At 37.1% G+C, this 20,277-nt stretch overlaps 1 protein-coding gene across 1 annotated transcript in view; it reads right to left on the reverse strand.

Moving 5' to 3' along the window:
- The window catches only part of LOC150080807 (QRFP-like peptide receptor), a 102,388-nt gene extending 86,294 nt beyond the window's left edge, over positions 1-16,094 (reverse strand). The window contains exon 1 of the mRNA XM_090381150.1: positions 16,016-16,094. The gene's annotated coding sequence lies outside the window, so the exon portion shown is untranslated. The remainder of the gene's footprint in view (positions 1-16,015) is intronic.
- Between the last annotated feature and the right edge of the window lie 4,183 nt (positions 16,095-20,277).

Here is a 20,277-nt window from a genome sequence, read left to right on the forward strand (position 1 = left end):
AGCGTCTTGTGTGGATTTCAGAGAATCTTGGTACAGATATTCCCATGATTGTAACTGGCGACTTTAATATGCCTAGCCCAAGACACGATCAAGCTAAAGAATACCTTGATGCAACCCTCCAAACCTTAGGACTGACCCTAATTGATACGCCTCCGACTAGGGGAGAGCAGCATTTGGATTTATTATATCATAATCTGATAAACATAAAAAATGTCACCCCTCAAACTAAATTCCAGTCAGATCACAACCCAATATGTTGTGAAATTTCCCTATCCAATAATGCAGGTGAGCAACGCATCGATGAGCAAACCCGTCAAACCAAGAAGATATACTCTCTTAAGTTCATTAGACCTAAGATTATTTTAAAACATCTCAAGACGTACAACTAGAATGCTCTATACAATAAACCGGTGGAAGAAGCTGCCAACTTGATTGAGAAAGAGCTTCTATTTATTGCTGACCTGGGTGTCTCAAAAGAGGTAAGGGTCACCGACAAAACTGAACCGTGGTTCAACGAGTACTTAAAACAGGCGTTTGTGGCCAAGCAAAAGGCTTATAGGAGATGGAAAAATCAGGATTGAATGAAGACTTCACGGAAAAAGAGAGCCATTTTCTTGAAAAAAGAAACAACATTCACGCTACGAAGAGATTATTAGAAAGCTTCGCCATTCGAAAAGAATCGTGAGCAAAAAGGCCGCTAAATTTGAAATGGAAGAAACCACATTCGGACACTGGGCTAAGGAGTGCGTTGAAAGGCTGCCAGTTGAAGGTAAAGCAAAAAATGTCCAAGAATATCAGCTGGAGAATATGGCACAACATATTTTAGCGAGAGGAGGCGTTTGTGAGAATGCTTTATCCACATTCACTATTTCTAGAGAAGATCTTATCAATGCCATTAATTCCTTGCCTACCAAATCTACGATCGGCCCCGACGGGTTTCCTATCTTTATTTTAAAAATATGCAGTGCCTATATTGTTGATATGCTGTTGCACATTTTCCAAAACGTCCTGAAAGATGGAGTCCTCCCCCATAGATGAAATCACTACTTTGTGCGGCTGGTGCCAAAAAAAGAAGAACCCTAAGGCCTCTTTAGACTTTCGACCTATATCCATCAGTTGTTCTCTTTTAAAACTTTTTGAAAAAGTCATCCTTCCTGCTTTAACCCAACAGTGTTTTGCGCACAGGCCACCTCCATGCCATAGTACCGAGACGATCCATTACTACTAATCTGTTGGAGACTCTCTTCAGCATGCAGCACGCATTAAATGAAAAAACCCAAATTGACATCCTATTCCTTGATATAAAGGCAGCTTTCGATAATGTGTCGTTACCTGCACTTGAAAATATATTGAAAGTTTATTTCCGCATTGAGGGCAAACTATTGCAGATCATCAAGACCATTTTGAAGCCAAGGCACCTAATTGTACAACACCAAGAATTCCATGCAGAATACACCCTCACTTGGGGCATCCCTCAGGGAGGTGTTTTATCAGCTTTGTTGTTCGCTGCCGCCCTGGAGTCTTTTCTGGCGCGGAATCAGAATTTTATTTCCTACGCAGATGATATAAAATATTTTGTTGTCTCTGCCGAAGGATCTCTGGTGTCCGACGTCAATTTCCATGCCAACGCTAAGCTGTATGAACTGGAGACATACCTACGCAAAATCGGTTTATGGCTAAACTCAGAAAAGTCAGCACAACTGACAATAACTAATAATACGATTAAAAATCAAATCAAATTATCTCTTAATGGAGCACAGATTAAGAAAGTCAACTCATACACCGACCTAGGAGTGACGTGGGAAGACGGCCTTGCCTTCCAAAGGCACTTTCAGAACACAAACTCTTGCTGCCATATGGGCTGTAAGACAGGAAATAACTGGGATTCGAAACCAGCAGCTACTGACCCAATATATCCAAAGATGTATCGTTCCTGTATCCTTATATGCCTCGACAATTTGGTCCTCTGCTCCAAATACTTATATTAGGAAATTTCTCGGCCTGGAATACTGGTTGCTCCGGTGGTTAAATAGGATTTCCGGGAAGCCCTTCACAATTTCAAAATCCATACTGTACGCAAACTTGAACACAGCTCCGTGGATTCAGATGATCACAATACGTATGATCACAATAGACCCGGACAGGTACTGCCATGAGAAAACTTACAGATCCGCTCATTGCAGCGGATCTGTATACGAAACTACAGATATGACGAAGAACGTAATTCAAGAAAGATTTCAAGTGCCCTCGAACTCATAAAAATCTTAAATGAACGATTTATAGTGTTTCCAAAAGACTCTTATAGGACTAAGGGTAGTCCTTTTTGTTGAGAGAATGACAATTAGGATCAATTGATAGTGTAAATGACGATGTCATTTTTCTATGTATGTATAATGTTTTGTAATTTTGTAATTTTTCTATGAATGTATGATTTCTGTATGTACAAATTTTTTGTATGTAAGTTTTCCTCTATATTTATTTATCTTATGTATTTGCTGATATTTTATCCTATGTTACATTCTAATAAGTTTAGTTGGATGTATGTATGAGCCATCCTCCTAGATAATATCTGTACAGGGGTGTTTGTTGAATAAACTGATAATAATAATAATAATAAAAATAATAATAATAAATCGTCGCAGAAGTCTTATACTTGCATTATCATACTGTATAACTAAATTAAACTATTTAAATTTACAGTAATTACAAAAAGCAAGGCAGTCTTTTTGGTGTCTTCTGTCTTTTCTTCATGCGAGTATCTCCGCATGAAGAAAATTTGAATTTATGCTGTGTGGCAATTTCATCTTGTCCTTGTTAATATTCCTTCTCTACATATGAAAATGATATTTCAACCTACTGTTCAGATATGGAGGCCGAATCTAAAGAAAGAAAATGGGAGGGACAAAGAAAGGTAAAGACCATTCTTCAAAGGGTCCAATGAAATAAGGCTCGTCTGGCGAGAACAGCAATTGAGGAGAGGCTACAATGAAGGACACTTAAGCATTGAGGCCGGGATTCAATTGCATAATCACCAAGTCTTGCCTGAAGAGTCTTTGAGGTCTAGAACTCTAAATTCTAAAGTGAGCCAATGACTGGGCTCACTCACCTCCAAATCACAACTCTGCATTCCTGTCTAGCACTTAGCATATGGGCTGAAAATCACAATGGGACTTGATTTCTGCTCCGAAGTTCTCACGTTTTCAACGTCTAAGATGTCGTAGGCTGGAAGATTCCAAGCAGAGCTCTCAAAAGTCCTCTAGTGCTCTGCTTTGACCTGCAAAGGCTCTCATCTTTCAAGCGATGCATTCCCAATGCTATCATCGATGCACTGAATAAATTTGATATTGATTTTGACTTGAGGCCCAGGGACTTGACTTACAGATTTTTTGTATGAGCCCTCTTCAAGTGTCAGTAACATGCCAACATTTTTTTTTTTTTTTTTTTTTTTGTGATTAAAAATTTTATTATTATTATAACCCACTGGATGGGAGGGGACAAAATGAACGAATCTCATTGAAATGGGAAACTGGTACACTGGACTTTAGGATGTTTTTAAATAAAAAAATCCCTAAAGTAGTGTTTCGAGCGTCATTTGAAAATCCTTCCGTCTTTACTAATAGGCGTGTATATGGATATCTTGTCTGGGGCATGCATGTGCCTGAATATTTTGCCAGGACTCGCAAATATGTCACTACAGACTTATTTAGGAATTATTCAGTATCTAAATGAGATCTAGTGCATACTGGGGGTAAAAAATTTTAATATAGATTATTTTTTTATTATTGCTGTCGGTCCCATGACAAGTATATCGATTCTTATACCAGGGATGATCTATCAAATGTTAGATGACTGGGATGATCATTTAACACTGATCATTGCCAATACAATTTGAAATTTATTTTGCTTAATTTTCCAAGGATTACGCAATAATCTAAATATATGATTGAATAAATCAATAAATAAATTTTCATTCTGTATCGACCGTTCCTTACATGATGAAATGTGATTAAAAGCAAAATTTCAAGTTAAATGTAAAAATAACGTCCATTTTATGATCGTCAGAAGTTCCAAGTATTAAGAAAATAGATAAAAGGTTTTAATGTCTTTCCAATACCATCAGTGTACTCAATATGTAAAAAGAGGTACTCTTGAGTAGTGCAATTTTCGTCCGCTCCTGAATATCATTTCCTTTCAGTATTAAAAAAGAGAAAGAAAAACAATTCGAAAATCACGTTGCTAACGATCCAACAAGAGAACAGTACTAGACTCGGTTGATATAGAAAGCCTTTACGGATTATAACATCAAACTGGAAGCTGCTCGCTTAAGTAAGGCTCCAGTGGTATTTCCAACCCAGAAAATGTTATGTGCATCACTTTGGAAAGAAAGAAAGTAGCGTTAGTAAGCAAGAAAATAATATTTTTAACTTTAAAAATTAGTCTATGCACGTTAATTCAAGACAAAAAAGAACAGAACATTAAAACATTTTATTTCATGTTGCTGAACAAAGGAAATAAATGAAAACAGTGCTTACTCTGAATTCAAAAAGGACAAGAGTTTCTTGTGGCACGAACAACCATATGTAGCACTTTCAGGTGCTACATGTGGCTAAAAAAATGTACCTGATATAAATCGGCAATCCGGCCATAGCTAGCAAACCCTCGCCATTCACCGACTAAAGCCACCAAGGTGTAAAATATGTCCATAAAAATTCCTACCTTTTTAACGGGATTGGAACCCAAGTTTTTACTACACAGTGGAAAATTATTGACGCTGATAGGACGGTAGTGCTGCTTGGATGGATGGAGCACATCCAAACTGTATTAGAGGATCCAGCAAAATAAGGAACCATACAGGACCGCACCTAGGATTTCCATGCAACATATAAATAAAATAAAAATTGTCTGTTCTTTATCTACTCGGATATCATAAGGAATTTCTATTTCGTCCAAGAGAATGTGGAGGGCCATATTTTGATTCAAAATATGGAATCAATTATAGAGATCATTTTTGGCAAATCCCACATATGCATCCTTCAGAATTCAGCTAAAGGATTGTGACCTTCTAAAGTATCTAAATCCTGATATCTGGCCGAATGGTCTACTCGTCATGCCATTTTATGGAACTATTCTAGGATCTGTCAACAAATAGTGAGAAGTTAACATCTCACTCTCAATCTGTTGAACTGTCTGCGTAGCTAGAGAATACCAGTCCGAGTTCGCATCATAGTCCATCATTTATCCTTCTTCCTAATACTTGCAAACATCCTTCTAACACCTACGTCCATATCAGCATTTTCTTCAGAATATAAGAAGTGTAAAAAATAAACTGTCTACGCTTATTGCACTTTTGGTTGAAGAATCTCATGACATCATTTGTTTAGTTGAAATATGGATGCAGGAACCTCTTCAGGATGTTTTCCTACTGCCGAAAAATCAACTACACGCCATACATGACATCTAGGATTAATCGAAGAGGTGGAGGGTCAGCAATTATTTTAAAATCCAACATTAACGTTATTAACACCTACAACTTTGAAGGAATTTCTCTCTTCTGATCCAAGTTAAAGACTCACTGCTTCAAACATATAATATTTATATTCCGCCTGGGACCTACTGATGATATTATTAATGAAGTAATAACCTGGATCACCACTGTTCATAAGACTCAATCTAACATAATTATAATGGGAGACTTTAATCTCCCCCTGCCCAAATATAATTTACAAATGAAGTTACTGTCCGACTCCTTATTAGTTCTAGGAGCTAAAAAAAAAATCAACGTCCCTGTTACAAGAGATAATTAAGCGCTTGATCTTGTTTACTCTAAGCTTCAACTTCAAGAAAAACGTAGCAGCAACACTACATTTAGATCTGACCACAAAAGTATAAAACTGCAAGCAGCAATTTGCTGTGGGAATCCTCGCCCCCCTCTGGAAATCACCAGAAGAACATCAATTAAATTCCTTCAGAAAGAAAAAGTTTTTACAGCTCTTGAAATATTACCCGTGGGATTCTTTCAAAAATATACTTATTCAGGACGCCACGTTTCTACTAATAAAATGGTTGAATCAATTAAAAACAGAGTCGGCATCCAAACTCGTAAGACTTTCTTTTCAATCCAAACCGTGGTTCAAATCCCATATAAAACCATACTTTAAAAGGAAACAAAAATGCCACAGGCAGTGGAAGAAATACGGCACTTAATCAACATACATAAAGTATAAAAAGAGCAGAACATTGTTTCAGCTCAAAAATATTCAGGCGTACAAAACTTATTTTATGTTCGGGCTCAAGCATAATAAAAGAGCACTTTCTTCAAAACCAAGAGCTACCTTGCAGCATGACCAGGCTTTGTAATGGATAAAATTCAATATGGAAACATGCAATTTTGACATCTGCACTGAAGATATCTGTTTTAAATCTGTTTTGCATATTTTGAATCAAAATATGCAAAATAGATTTAAAGAATTCAATTCTTATAAACACACAAATAGCGTGCAACATGAAATGCTTCCTAGTCAAGCCCTGCTAATCAACCAACTTGTAAACAATAATGCAGTTCAGAAAATTATTAACCAATTACGAATTTATAGTAGTGAAGGCCCTGATGGCATCCCTAGTTTTATTATTAAAATGTCCAATGCATTCATCATTGATTCTTTAGTTCATATTATTTCCAGTTGCATTTCCCAGCCATTCCTTCCAAGACTATGGAAGACTTTTAGAATTACCCTGATTCCAAAACAGGCTAGTAGTAATAACAATATAAGCTATCGTCCAATTGCTGTATCGTCAATAATCGCTAAGATCATGCTGCCATATCTTCAGGATGCGATCTTCGCTAATGCACCTGTCAACATGCATTTTAGTCCTAGAGGGCGTTCCACAACAACAACAAGCCTAGCTGACACCATTCTGCGCATCCAAACAGTTTCAGGATAAAGCACAATGCGATGTCTTTTACTTAGAAATCAAAGGTGCTTTCGACAACATTGATCACAAGAAAGCCATTGAAATACTAAAAAAATCATTTCCTCATTGACACAATGGTTATATCCTATCTACAGTACAGCCTAAATCATAGAAATCTCATCTTCCCCACTAATACTGATAATATTCTCGTTACAACCACAACAGGCATTCCTCAAGGAGGTGTTCTCTCTCCAGTGTTATATTTTCAGCATCTCTACAACCACTTCTACAAGAAAATCCGAATCTGCTGGATTTTCTTGTGCCGATGATTTAAAGTTGTTTATTATTTCAAATCCTGTGATGACATTTCCAAGGTTGGCCATGGAAATGCGAATTTACAGATGTGCAGAATCATCAAGTATCTGAAGAATCTCGATCTGACTATAAATGCAAACAAATCTGTTCAATTAACTTATTCCTTAGAGAAACAACCAAACCGCATAGAAATTAAAATTGCACATGTTTCAATTCCAAAGTATATGCTCACAAAGACCTAGGAGTTGTTTTTGACAAAAATCTTACCTTTAATTCTCACTATGTATATGTTGGTAAAAAAATTCAAACAGCAAAATAGCTAATCAAGCAAGAAACAGCAGCGATTCAAGATAGAAAAACAGTCATAAACCATGTTCAGAGATGCATTTTTCCCATTCTGTCTTATGCCTCCGAAATCTAGTCAGGTGCTACTGAAGTTACCGTCAAGAAATTCCTTGCCCTAGAGTATTTGGGTTCTTAGATGGCTGAACAGTAAACTTCGTTTTCCCCATACAATATCCAGGCAACAGCTTTATAAAAACTTTAAAACAAAGCTCCTGCAACAGATGATCAAGAGTCTGGAGTCATGCTTCTTGCAAAATTAATTACCTCTGCAACTGATTCACCAAACTTAGCCAACATAATAGCTCCCACCAGCATAGAAAATTCAAGAAACCAACAACAATTCAAATCCAAATTCTCCAGAATAAAACAAATGGACAGGATGTTCCCCAATGCATCTCTTCACCTCATGAATTATCACAACATTGATTGTAAGGGGTTGCTCAACTCTGAAGCCTAAAGGAGTCTCATTTCAAATCAAATGATGAGAAATAAAAACAGCTGCTTGCCTGCAACCCAGTAACTGCATCCGAGAGCCAAATGTGATGTTCTTCAATATATATTTTTGATCATTATAATTCATATTCATTGTTAATATATATATATATATATATATATATACAGTACAGAGTGTCTCAAAAATATTGGTACAAACGTTTAGGGGAGGTAGGTAACATCTAAAGGAATGTGAATCGCATAGGAACCCATAACTGTTCTTCAGTTCGCGAGAGGGAAAAATTTCTGGTTTACTCATTCAAGCAGTAGTCGCCGCACGAAGAGCATGCATCGATATACGAACTGTGAGCTGGCAGACATGCACCTAGTGTTTGGATTAGCAGAAGGCAATAGACAAACCACTCAACGAATTTATAGAGAACGCTTCCCAGCCAGACATGTACCGGACCACCGTTTGTTTCCGCGTGTGCATCAAAATTTGTGCGATTATGGGTCATTTAGAGGAAACAGGAGTAGTGCGGGCAGACCACATTCGACGCGAACTCCCGCCATGGAAGAAAGTGTGTTGAATGCCGTCCAGAATAATCCTACTACCAGCACACGTGCCGTTGCCTCTGCCTAAGGAGTGTCTCGTTGTAGTGTACTGCGTGTCTGGCACAACGATTCCTTACATCCCTTTCATCTCCAAAGGGTTCAGTTACTGCTCTCCCCCAAGATTATCCTGCACGTGTGGCTTTTGCGCAGTGGTTTCTCCAAGAAAGAATTCAAGACTTGAATTTTCCAGCCTATGTTTTGTTCACGGATGAGGCTTATTTCACTCGGGAAGGCTTATTCAATCAGCACAATGCTCATGTGTGGGCTCACGACAACCCACGCGGTGTGCCGCCCCATGCGCACAACATCGCTTCGCAATAAATGTGTGGGCAGGTATGGTCGGTGACTGCTTAGTCGGCCAATACCTGTTACCATCCCGCATGAACTCCGCTAAATATCGGATCTTTCTTGAACAAGTTCTACCAGGGTTACTTGACGATGTTCCAGCAAATGTGAGACGCAACATTTGGTTTCAACATGACGGGGCGCCTGCCCATTTTGGAAGGTGTGTTCGTGACCATTTCAACAGGCGTTTTGGGCGTCGACGGATTGGCCGTGGTGGACCCGTTGCCTGGGCCCCCAAGCTCACATGATTTATGGAGCCTCGATTTCTTTCTGTGGGGGGGCCCTCAAATCTATCGTGTATGAATCGCCTGTGGAGACGGAAATGGATCTCGTGGCGAGACTTGTCTGCGCTGCTGCTACTGTCAAAGAAACTCCAGGTGTGTTCGACCGTGTCCGCCAATCCATGCTGCGTCGGTGTCACGCATGCATCGCGTCTCGTGGTGGAACCTTCGAGCATCTGTTGTAACATCATGAAATGCATCCATCTCGTACTCCATTGTTAATATTATGTCAAATAAATGTTTGCGACTAATTACTGTCTCGTGTCATTTCTGCTTCTTGTGCCTCTGCTACTACTTTCCCGTGACGTTTCCGGTTATGGGTTCCTATGCGATTCGCATTCCTTTAGATGTTACCTACCTCCCCTAAACGTTTGTACCAATATTTTTGAGACACCGTGTATAAATGATATCGCAAGATAATAACGAACAAGCACACACGAATACTTTCCAAGCGTAATTATGTTCAGTAAACTATAATTTCATTAATTTTAACTTCGGTAATTTTATGTCAATAAATTAAGAACGGATTCATATGAAACTCAAGTAGCTTTAAATTTTATTTTTAGAATAAGACAATTTAAAAAGAATGTAAGATAATGTATTTTGCTGCCATTTACTGGCCCAAGGAAACAAATCCTTAATTAAACAGTAAAAAATATTCTTACAGTATAATGAGGACTACCCACATTAAATATGAGTATCTCTCACTATCCATATAAGAAACATTAAGAAAATAACAGCTTTGTTTACGCACTGCCACATTGACTGCTTGAGTTACATCTTAGAAATGTCGTCACAGGAAAGTCTGAAGTAATTTGCGTTGATAACTATTGAATTGAAGAGAATTAACTTCATTTCATTATTTACAAATAACTTTGAGAATCTAAACTTTTTTCAATAAAAATGTATACATATATATGTATATATATAAATAAAAGAAAGTTTATACATATACATATCTATGTATATATATAAATAAAAGAAAGTTTATACAATATGTACCGTAGCATTAATCTGCCACTTTCGTTAGGTGGATGAACATTCCCGAATGCAACCGTTTGTAGAATTATGAAAACAAAGTGTCTTTTATGTTTATCCACGAAGAAAAGTTAATGCTTTCCAGCCAAGCTATTAAAAAGCTATTAATTTCTAATCAAAAACAAATTCGTTGTTTTTAGATTTATAAAAATAATATTATGGTACAGATAAATGGGTAATCTTTGGTGCAAGACATGTATTAAGTGCGTTAAGTAGAGGTGGAATCTTGTAAAAGACTTTTCGAAGCTAACAGAAAAGTACATTAAATAGACACTCTTTATAATTTTTCTGTTATATAAGAGTTTTTGTGGTGAAGAGTTTTGTCCAAAAAGTTTATTTATTTGTTGGAACATTTGCTTACCTCGTGACACTGCAGTTTAACTTGTTCGTGCTGCATCCTGACACCTAGTATCGTGGTAACATGCAAAACTGCTGCGATTTATCAACCTGTCATTGTAAACGTTTCCACTAGGGCTTGCATAAAACCGAGAAATTTCAAAACCGGTTTTAAAACCGATTTTTTCAGACTTAGGGAAAATAATTAAAAGCTTATAACACAGGTATTTATTTTATCTTGGGTAGATTGTACAAATCGTAATCAAATCTTTTAAACAAAATCTATCACCTCTTATAGTAAAAAAAATTAAAAAAATTAAAATTCTCCAGAAAAGTAACCAGCTTGAGATTATACAAAATTACAAATTGTATTCAAATCCTTTGAATAAAAACTATCTTCTCGTGTAGTAAACAAAAAAATAAGCCCTATAATAATAATAATAATAATAAATAAATAAATAAATAAAATAATGTAAAAAAAACAGCTTGGGGAAATTACTTGACTATTTATTGCTCAGCTTTTTTCTGAAAATGATCCTTTAAAAAACACAGTATATTAAGCATTTTTCCTGATAGACTTGACCTTATTTTTGTGTTAAAGAGACCAGTGATCGAAAACACTCTCTCAGATTGGACACTTGTTGGTTTAATGGTCAGGTGCTCTATAAACTTTCTCCAGCTTTTCACTTCTAAGCAAGTTGCCTCCAAAATTTTAAATTCTTTGCTGATTTCCAATTCACTCGGATATTTTGAAGGCTCTTCAGTTAATCTCTTTATTACACTATTACATACTCTCGCATGAGTGTATCTCCAACATCGGAACTAGACGAGTCTTTGTTTTCTTCAAAAAGAACGGTTCGTTTATTTTCAGTTTCTTCATTCAACGCTAAGACTCCTTCGGAATGTTTTGCAAATAATCTCTGATAAATCTCTACAGCATGCTTTTTCAAAACTTGCTTACTTGGAAAATCAAAAAGTTCTTGAACCTGAATCTTTTTTCCTAAACTTTTTGGGGTTGTGTACATAGCTCAGCAAAGCCAAAGTTTGGCAATTTCGTCTTGCATTGTAAAGCTGCAAAAGGCTTTGGTGAAATTTTAAAGCAAATGGGTTTTCTGCTGTATCAAGCTTAGCAAGCAGAAATTCTATTGAGGACTCTGCTTTAAGTAAGTCTGTATCTTCTGAGGTTATAGCCTTCAGAATCATTTCATCTGGTCGCAAAGTTTCACTTAGCAATTCAAGTGTTTTCCAGTCATCGTCAGACACAGCTTCAGTTGACAGTACTGCATATAGAGCATTTGGAATGCAATTTTTCAATTTCAAAACTCTCTCAATCATATAGAATGTGCTATCTCATCTAGTCTTGCAAGAGCTGAGAGATGGTTCTTATTCTTCAGAAGCAATTCCTCCTGCCTGGAACGTCAGTTCGGAGCTTCACCCTAAGATCGTCGTAGATTGCACAGTTAAAGAGCAGGTTGACTCCAATCTTCTGTATTCCCGCAGCTGCAGAGATCAGTGTGATGCAAGCGAAACTGAAAGAGTTTTTTTTGATTGAGAGAGCCATGTCCAGTTACCAGAAAGGAAGTTTCCATAGTTAAGGAGTACCAGCTTTTAACCGATTTAGAGAGTAAGGTCACATCAGGCAGGAATTTTCTTGTGGCCGCTCCAAGTGGGGTGGTGTCCCATCTGGTCTGCCAGATGCTAATTAGCTCTTTAAAGCATCTGGATTTCTCTGTTTTAGGATCTTCATTTCAATTTAGCTAGATATCAAGTAATTCTGAAGGTATTTGTTTTTTTGTGTCGAAAGCAGAGGGCACGATAGATGACAAATAGATCCAATTGGAAGGGGCCTCCGCAATAACTTGCACTGCTGCGGTGGAAACTTTTCTACAGACTCTGAGAATAGAGAGGGGCATGCTCCTCTGGATGAAATTCTGTTTTAACCTAATTTTGGAATTGGTGGCCCGATGAAACCAAGCTCCATCCGCATAGGTGATTATGGGCAGGAAGACAGCATTATAGTAGAGAAAGAGTGACTTCCACTCCCCTCTGTAAATTCTAATAATTGATCCTGTGAATTTTTTTGATTTTAGTACTTATGTGAATATGATGAGGATATAAGGGAAAAAAATTAAATTATGATATCAGGGTCCCCTGTTAATGATTACTTCTACACATATATTTATTTTGTCTGTAAATTGTGTGTGTTTTCTGGTCGATTTGCCTGTTTGCTGGACGAAAAAAGCACTGGTCCTAAAGGTAACCAGTTCAACATCTGAATTATCCTGGATAAAGAGTACTTATTGAAGACTGCTTTCTCTTCTTTTTTTGTTTCTCATTTTTGTCAACCAGCATCGTTTTTTTTTTTTTTTTTACCAGCATCAGTCTGTTATTATTATTTTATTTTTATTATTATTTTATTTATTTTTTTTACCAGCATAGCCTCTTTTCTTTTATTTGTTTATTGCTATTTTATTATTTATTGTTTTTTTTATTAATATTTATTATTTTTTTTTTTCCACAAGTGCCTTCTTTTTTTTTTTTTTTAAGCAGCACACCACGAGTTCGTTTGTTTTTTTTCTCCTCTCTCGCTCCTTTCTTTTCCTCGGGAATGGCCCCAGAGGATTCTGGCTCACCTTTTGGCATCATTAGGTGGGTCAGAGTCTCTTTTGAGACATTATGTGCTCTACTGGAACTGGCCCCCCTTCCCATCGTGTGGACGAGTACCCAGAATCATCTGTTCAGGTGATTGATGCTTCTGGGTAGCCAAGCGGCCAGAAGCTAACAACAAAACACACACAGAACGCACACAAACCTACACCACATTTTTGGCCCATTTACTGTTGATTCTGCTCTTCACAGAAACACGAGGCGGAGTTGAACAAACGTTCTAAGTGCCGCCCTATACACATGTCCACATTTCGTGAGCCAAGCGTTGGAAGCCATCTTATCTATGTTTGGTCTTAATGGAGGTCACTGTAGCGTCTGCCATGGAGTGACTTCTTTGTTCATCTTTAACAAACTGTAACAAACGCCGATGAAGTAGTCAGCTATCTCACTTCAGCTACCATTTACTGAACAAAACTGGTTCTTGTACCATAGGAATTTATATCCCCTCCCCCAACAACACTGCAGTGGAATACGATTGGCTGTCAAGAAGTTCTTGCCACATGTCACTGAAGCCACGTGAACCCCTGAACCGTTGCATAGTGACTACTTCAATCACTTTTTCTGATCTGCCATTACAATTTGATGATTCCAGCTTCCTTGCTAGTTTAAGTTTACCACAAGCATCAACAAGGCACAAGACATTATAATTGTGCACTCAACGTGCAAAGTTCATGCCTTCCTTGTGGTTAATGCAATGTTAATTGCTCTAGAATTGATAATCACTAAAATCTTTTCATGTTGGCTACTTATGGAAAAAGACGCAACATTATCTACAAAGAAGTTCAGCTGATAAAATATTCTCTAACTGTAATAAATACTCTTTTGTAGTTCAGGTATTAAATGCATTTAAATGCTTAATTGTCAATGCTTTTTTGGCTTGATCAAAAGCTTACAGTTTATTAATGTGCTTCATAACTGCATCGCAAATGAAATATAAACTCTGCATAGTAATATCAGGGACAAATCGTGAAACAAAAGCAATGTATCAAACGAATAGTGGGTTTTTTTTTTTTTTTTTTTTGTTGAACCAGCAGCATACACAAAAACTACAAAACTCATTAAACAGCCAACATACATACTTAAAGATCAAATGCATCTGCTCTTAATTGCGAATAATTCGCCTTCTGTTTAACACCTGTAGCGATGATCTGCTGTTTATAGTCTAAACAGCGAATATTGCCATTTTACTCTTATCCAGCAGTCACCGGTCGAGAGTGCAGCTGAAATTTTTGTGTGTGGGATACCGGCTAGAACACGCAATCACACACAAACACCGGTCTGCCACCTTACTTGTTTGTTTGTTGTTTGTTATTTGGTTTTTAGGAGCATTAGCAACTAAGGCCATATTGCTCCGGGATATGCGGTGGTCATTCCCTGACCTTTCCGCATTCTCCGTATTTGGTGGTGACGGGCTCGAACCCCGGTCTAATCAAGAAGCGTGTGCTATGCACTGCTGCTCCTTCCCACCTGGCTACGGAGGCGCCTCCACCTTACTAACAAGAGGTATTACAAGGAAAGATGGGGAGGAAAAAGAGGTTCTGTTTGCCATTGGAAAGTGGTTCAGAAATTAACATTTGTCATAACAATGTACCTTGGAACAACGATTCCCCACTTCTCTTTATAGTCCTCTGAATTATGGATCCTGGTCAGTGACAAAACTACAAATACTGGGACCCCTCACAAGACTCACCGTATTTTTTTAACAAACAACCATGCCAAACCAACCATCCACTCTTCCCCCTCCGGAGGTGGTGAATCTGGTGGGATGGTAGTTTCTATACTGATTTGGAACTACACCACGGGTTGGTACGCCACTGGTTGAACCTCACTTTGATATCTCCTCTGACATACGCTTATATAATACTGTATCTTAGATGTGTTACATGGGTTAACGAGTAAAAAGGATTACGACGAATTGGCTTTAAAAAAAAAAAAGTTAGACACGAAGCTGACCCGTCAACATCGTGTCTGTAACTTATTAAAGGAAATCCTGCGGAATGAAGAAAGCCTTCTGTTCACACAACTCCGATCAGTTAACCCAGTCTGAAGAGTTCAATGTGCAAACGCGAACTTTTTGTCATGATAAGGAAAACAAATCCAAGCTGGCCTGAATCCTCGAGGATAGTGCAGTGAATAGAATTGCTGCTCTCTTTAACCAAGTGGGAGTGAACCTGGGTTCGATTTCCGTCGCCGGCTGAAGTTGAGGTATATTGCCGTTGGTGACAAAGCCTTATTTAAGAGGCTATTTTCACTCCTTATCCCAGTTAGCGCCTTCCGGTGAAGGGGATTGCACTTCCTCCCTATCCACCTCTAGTTTTTCGTCCAGTAGAATGTAAACTGGTCCGTAGAACACACATAATGTACGGACACTTTTCGAGATTGCATAATGGCCCCAATTGTGAACTGACTGTGGGATCCAGTGAAGTATTGGGGGTCCATCTGCTGACCCATCTAACCAATGGACCTCTGTAGATTGATATCGACTTAGAAACACAGAAATTATTAACATTTGGCCATAAGCAGATCAACACTCCTATCTGACAATATTCATTCTCCGTAAGATTGATTTCAGTGAGTGGAAAAGTGATTACACCAGTGATTACCTACGTAAATTAGAAGTTATTTTATGAAAGCAAATTATTTAGTGAAAAACGCCTTTTCTTTAAAAAAAATACCTTAGCTCTGATTATTAATTCTCTCTATTCTATATGAGTGAACTTCTCGCTTACCTTTGATACCACAACGAAGGATCTGGCAGGTGTTCGGAACAGGTGAGAGTATGTTAGTGAGCGTTAAGAACGATAGGAGAGAGAGAGAGAGTGATTTGACAGGTGGAAAAGTTCGATAGACTACTCTGATCCCGTAGACCTGCCGCTCTCCCTAACCTAAAGCTTAAACATTCCTCGGCGTTGCACCGTTAACTTCGAACTCTCCTTGATGATATGTGCCGACGACACTCCTACACTCCAGGGGTGCATCATCGTGATTCTGAACGGGTAGAAGGAGTAAAGAGGAATTCACTCCTCCAGCGCAAAGGAACGTGGGAAAACATCAGTGGCTCCACTGTGTAGTCGACAAGCAATCAGATCGTGTTTATTTGTCGACGTGATCTCTTTCAGTATATGGAATTGCCCCCCCTTGTACTCTTAACATCCTTTCCCTTCATTCAATCACATTACACACCTCCCCTTTCCTTCAGAGATACTTCACTTTATAACTCACTCGCGCTAAACATGATTAATGAATGTACACACGCAGACACGGAAAACCGGATTTATGACAAAAGATGAGAAAACGAAGTCCATCTGACCAAGTCTTACTACGCATAATTATTTTTAAACACAATGAATGGAGATATAATTCAGTATAACAAACGAAACCCATGGTGTTTCTTTCTTATGGTTATATTTAGTTTATCACTGCATATTATGGGATAAAATTTATTGGCCCCTATTAGTATTAAGTTTATGTAAAAATTTAATAATAGGAACAAAAAAAAATAACCCCAATTTGTTTATTTATAATTTAGGCGTAGATCAACACGATAGGTACCAATTCCAACTAACAGAAAAATGAGCTAACATCAGATCCACTATTGGGAGAGAGGAATTGCAATTTCTCAAGGCCAGAGGAGTTGGAATAATAATAATTCTTTGGTGGTGGAGGGACGTAGTTTGTACAAAGGACGGATCCAGCCTTTATAGCCAGTAATACGCAATGTGATCTTTGGGATCCTCCAGCAGGTAAACTTTCTTTCTCATTATGCGTACCACGAATGAATTACATAGCAAAAAACTTAAAATGGAGCGTGTGCCGAGCACGCACGGTAGGTGGTTTTATGTGAAACATCCTTCGCATTTCTTTTTGTATATATTGATTACGAAATAAAAGAGCTTTAGTATTGTAAATATTTTATTGATCATTCACAAATTTCCATAATTTCAGCTCGAAGACAAGATACAATGGATTTATGATTGCTAAAGTAAGAGACGTATACTTGTGATTGCAACGTATCTAAATGTCTCTGGAAAACAGCGTCGATTGAGGTATCCGATTTTGAAGTTGAAATCGAGGGATTAGTGTTTAGCGTTAGATCGAACGTTCCTTGCAGGAAAGTAAATTACCGGTTCGGAAGATGAAGGTAGCAATGTGTATTGCTACCTTCTTTATTTTATTAGATTTCTTAGGTCTTGTCACTTTCATTCTTGCTCGATACTCTCGAGAGTGCCCTGCACTTGACTTCGGAATCGTTGAACACTCAAATTTTATTTTCAAAAATTATTTGCTTTATTGTGTTTTTCTAATGCAGCTCGACAAAATTCAAACGAATGATGTTGAATTTTGTAAATCTGTTCACTAAAACTCGAGATATCGTACCGAAAATATGCTTCACGCGCTCTGATCACACTACCACCGCGTCGAGTGCACGGCACACAGGTGGGAGCATCGGAAGCGCCTCCGGCGAAGGCCGAGGATGACGTTTCACTTCAGTGACGCATGTCTTTGTGACCAATTAGATTTTTAGGAATGATATTTCTTTCTAAGGACTTTATAAATTTATGGTTGTGCTCTGATTGTTGTACAGTTTAACACACAAAACAATAGAATTAATGTAATTTAGAGCAGTAGTTCCAAATTGGCGGGGGGGGGGGGTGATTTGCAACACCGGGGCGCTACTGAAGAAACCACCATTTGTAAATTATCTGAATCGAATCAAGCTCAAAATGAAGCTTAAAATGAATAAAATTATATTCATTATTTTATATTTTTATAATTTGTAAAATGTTAAATGTGTAATATTCGTGAATTTCGTGTATTTTTCGATGGAAATAGATACCGAGAACTTCGTAGATTAGTAGTAATATGAGCAAATGAAAGGGTAACTTTATTTTAATGTATTTTATATTTGGCTGATTCTATAGCTTGCTTCCTTGCATGATTTCTCCACTACTAATATTAATCACTTCAGGGGCGCATATCTAGTGAGTATGGGCTTGGCAAACCCAGGGTCCTTCTTTCTTGGTAATTCCTCTCTCTCTCTCTCTCTCTCGGGAATTTTTTTTGGCTGGTGCAGCATAAGCCTCAGGCTTCCTTGAACCATATGGCTAATAATAATAATAATCCACGATTTTTTTCGAGAGGAAAAACCTCAGAAATTCACTGCGTCATGCATTACAATTATTTTCAACAATCAAAATAGTCGTAATGTGTAAAGCAGCGAATCAAAGTAGTCATAAATTTTCATACCTGGTAAATATGTTTATACTTAAAGTTATTTTGATTTCCGTTAGGAGACATTAGAAAATAACACTCGATGAAATTGGGCTCAGAAAGATTGTGAACAACTGATTTCGAGGATAGGTTAAAAGCATGTTATTCCAATTAAATTGTGAGTAATAAAATTCAATCGGTTTGAATGATTAAAGTCTATTGAGAATAAACAATAAATAAATAATGGATAAATTATTAATTAATAATAATTCATTAATTAATAATTTAGCCATTATTAATATAATATTAATAATGTTAATATTAACATATTAATTAATTGATTAATTAATTAATTAATAATTTAGCTAATTAATTAACATTAAATAATTGGCTAAATAATGCCTGTCCCTAATCAATTCTGTGATACGTATAAATGAAAAGAATTTGTTGTTTCTGTACGTGGGGACATGGAATCTAATAAAGCTCAAAGCGTACACGCTGGTCTTGCAATTAAATATTTCATGAAAAATATCTTTGCCCCATTTTATGTTTTTTGTATATTTGAAAACCTTATATTCGTTATACTGAATGTAGGGATTTAAAATATTATACTTCCATTTAAACTGATTAAAATAAACGTAATAAAACAATTCTAAAGCAAATAAAAATTTTCCAAAACATATGATTGAAATCATGTTTTGGAAAACTGAAATTTCTTTAATTAACTATAAAGTAAATTAATTTATTGAGCCTAATTTTTGATTAGCTGAATGGGTATCGTGTTTGGTAACTGCCATTGGAGGTATAAGTTTATCTCGAGTCCGATTTTTGCAATATGTAGAAAAACTGGATCAAAACCTTGCTCTCCTCGCCTGAGATCGACTAACTCAGACACGATGTAAAAAGGCCTATATCAGTTCTAGAGTCATTGACAGGATTGGAATTCACACCTTTTCCAGCTTGTGTGGGGTTTCCAGATTTATTATAACCACTGCGCTACACAACAGAAAGTGTTAGAAATAGTGGAGGGCTCTATGAGGATCCTTAAAGGACTCCAGGGTTAAAAATTAAAGGCTGAGATGTAACCATTTATAATTACTTTATATCGCCTATTATTCTCCTTTTTTCCTGTGCTTTTGTTAAATCTCGTTAAGGTAAACTACAACTGATGGATAAAATTTGTTTTTAACAGATTTTTGTTTAATTTCATCCATGAAATCTTGTTATTACATATCGCATGCAAAGAAAATTAAGAACTCCTGCAATAAATAACAAAGAGTAATCAGTCACTCCATTTATTCCGTTGAAATCATAATACAAGAAACGCAGATAAACCTAAGCCCTAGGACAGCCATTGTACAATCATAGCAGCTAATGAAATCAAATTAAAAATTATAGAATAAAAGAGGAAAATATTTACATCAATAAAATAAATAATTCAAAAAGAAAACAATGGGAAAAAATCTGTTGTCATGAATAATATAACAAATAAGACGTGTAGTCTGACTAGTGATGGGCTAACGTAGACTTAACTGGGATCATTACTATGCCACGCAGCGCCAATCTCTCTCTCTCTCTCTCTCTCTCTCTCTCTCTCTCTCTCTCTCTCTCGTGTGTGAATTGGATTCTCGTCCCATCAGCCGCATTTCCGATTATACCTTTCTATTTAATTATCAAAAATTCATAATAGGTTAAACAAATTCGATTGTTTCGATTATTCAATTATGTCAGAGATTCCCACAGTGTGCCCCCCCCCCAGGGGCACACTTGTTTTTTTCAG

The sequence above is a fragment of the Mastigoproctus giganteus genome, chromosome 9 (assembly GCF_048544385.1).
Source record: "Mastigoproctus giganteus isolate SK-2022 chromosome 9, ASM4854438v1, whole genome shotgun sequence".
In the NCBI taxonomy this organism is placed as follows: domain Eukaryota; kingdom Metazoa; phylum Arthropoda; class Arachnida; order Uropygi; family Thelyphonidae; genus Mastigoproctus; species Mastigoproctus giganteus.